Source organism: Alosa pseudoharengus, unplaced genomic scaffold (genome assembly GCF_046254945.1).
Source record: "Alosa pseudoharengus isolate Yale_2024_CS ecotype anadromous, Long Island Sound unplaced genomic scaffold, YU_APseudo_1.1 YU_APseudo_1.1_scf_13, whole genome shotgun sequence".
NCBI classification, from domain to species: domain Eukaryota; kingdom Metazoa; phylum Chordata; class Actinopteri; order Clupeiformes; family Clupeidae; genus Alosa; species Alosa pseudoharengus.
Genome location: NW_027468598.1, coordinates 39,687,213 through 39,689,712, shown reverse-complemented (window position 1 = coordinate 39,689,712; position 2,500 = coordinate 39,687,213). Strand labels below are relative to the sequence as shown.

At 38.6% G+C, this 2,500-nt stretch overlaps 1 protein-coding gene across 1 annotated transcript in view; it reads left to right on the top strand.

The window, feature by feature from the left end:
• med17 (mediator complex subunit 17) overlaps positions 1–2,500 on the top strand; it is a 21,240-nt gene that overhangs the window by 16,493 nt on the left and 2,247 nt on the right. The gene's annotated exons all lie outside the window — the stretch shown is intronic.

Genomic DNA, 2,500 nt, shown 5'->3' with positions numbered 1-2,500 from the left:
TTGTTTACAACTAGAGTGGTAGGCAGAATGGTAGGCAAAGGACTGCAGAGTGGTAGGCAAGCCTACAACAGTCGGGTTGCATAGACTACACATAATTACAAATAGCTTCAAAATTGAAATTTTTATATAAAATTTTGACCAAGATATGCCGACCACTTGTGTAAGCCCTAACAGTTGGTTTTACAATAACGTTAAGAAGCAAAAAGGCGACGAACGACCATTTACCATTAGATCCTCATGGTTAGGGATGTAACGGTATGAAAATTTAACCTCACGATTATAGTGACCAAAATTATTACGGTTTTCGGTATTATCACGGTATTTCTAAAAGTGTGTTCAATATGTTCACAAAGCACTGATAGGCCTACACAAGCTGAAATAGTTTCAAAAAGTGTCCAGTTCACTTTTTTCTTCATGTTTAATTGGCTATGTGCTTATAGCTTAACTTACCCTACCATAACTTGGAGTTTGCTATTTCTGTTATTTGGATGCAATGAGTGAGACCAAAGTAAGCGTTCAAAATAAAACTTTAGGCTACTGTATTCTCCTGATAACGTGAGTGGAATGGATTTAATGTGGACGCGAACATAAAAAGACGCAGAGTGGCTACATGATACAGTGCACATTTTGCGGTGAAAAAGTTCCGCCTTTTAAAATCAGGTGTAGTCTAATCCGAATCGTAGTTAAAACCATCAATTAGACAACAGAATCAGTAGGGTACCAGTTTTGTTTCATTGTACCAGGCCTACTGTATGTCAAAATCAGGCTCGGATGAAGCTGGGAAGGATTAAACACACGGTTTCCACACCGTGGTAATCAACAGTGATAATCATGATGTTTGAAATTAAAACGGTAATTATTATTTTTTAAACAATTTTATCGCGGTTTACCATTATACCGGTAATCGTTACATCCCTACTCATGGTTGTGGAGGATGATCGTTAGCAGCTGTGAAGTGTTTTATTCTGTGGCCTAACAATCTAGCCTAGCCTATCTAAGAAGACCTAGGCTAGACTAAATAACTATCTACAGTCATCCAAAAATGAATTGCCAGAGATAGGCTATTAAGGGAAAAAGTGCAGCATTTAAACATGGCAAGAATATTTTTACCAGAACAGTTTGTTCTAATTTGTCTCGTGAAATTCGTGCTTGTGGACATCTATCACGTCATTCGTATCTTCTATCCTATTTAAAGAGGCCCTGTGCAACAATTTTAGCAAAAATGACCTTAATTATGCAGGTTGAGAGTCGTTCTGATAGTTCTACAACACTTTTTGGGTCGTTTGGTGGGTGCTTCGTCTCCCCCTAGTGCTTCTCCGCGGAAAAACCGAATATGCAACTTTCTGGTCGCAGTCCGAACACATCCGGATGTAACTTGGCGGAAATACTCGAAAATTTAGTCAGATTGTAGTTTCTAAGAAGACTGCAAAACGGACTCAGACTTGGCTTTGTTGCTGTTGAAAATGTAAGTAGCCTACCCTTGGGTGAACTTTGTTTTTGTAATGTGATTTGATAGTCTCTTGAACAATGTGTTTGCTCGACCGTTTTATTGTGAGCCCTGTGTTTAGCTTGGTTTCTTGATGGCTAGCTCGCTAGCTAGTGGGGGTTTAGCGTAGCAGTCACTGGCTACCGAAGCTGCAGGGGGAGCTATGTCGTGAAAAATGCGAGCCCAAATCAGGCGAAAACCCAGAAACAGCGAAGGAATAACCAGACCTGCATAGGGGTTCTTTAAAGTTATCATGAGTGTCATTTCATGTATAAATATAATCACAACAAATGCTAATAAATGAAAACAGAATAGGCGTATTTGCTGTACAGGTCAGTTAGGCTAACTCCCGTATGTCAAAATAAACGGATTTGATCCTATTGTTTCGCGATCACACACAACTGAACTTAACACAGCAACCTCAAACACCATTGTTGAACCTACTGCTTCAGTCATGTAAGAAATAAGCAGTTTATGAATTATCCTTACCTATTTAATCAAGTCCACATGACCAAAATAACAGCATATTTAAAGTATGTTGAGCTAGCATAACAGCCTAAAATAGCCGATGCTGCAATGGGTAGAACCAATAAATAGTTTCATAGGGCCTACAATTAATTAACTTTAACAATCACACATTCTGAGTTTTTCTGGGTGGTTATCCATGCAGATCGTCTTCGAATAAGCCATCGTTGATATATGTTATAACATGTTACAGGATTCATGACTTTAACGCCATTAATGTTAATGTTAGGCTACATGATGCTGACTGACGCTGGCTATAACTGTGCCGTTTAAATGTCTAGTGCTGACTCTGCCTACCAAAACCTGTCGCTGTTCAGTTAAAGTTAACGTTAAATGATCAAATATTGTTTAATTTTGTGTCAACTTTCAGAGGGAAGACATGTATGACTCCTTTCTGGCCAAATTTCACAGCTTCTAAGAAAGTCTATTGTCTTCATGTAAACCGAGTTTTGAACAGAGAAAAAAAGGCTACATTTGGCTACATCTTTG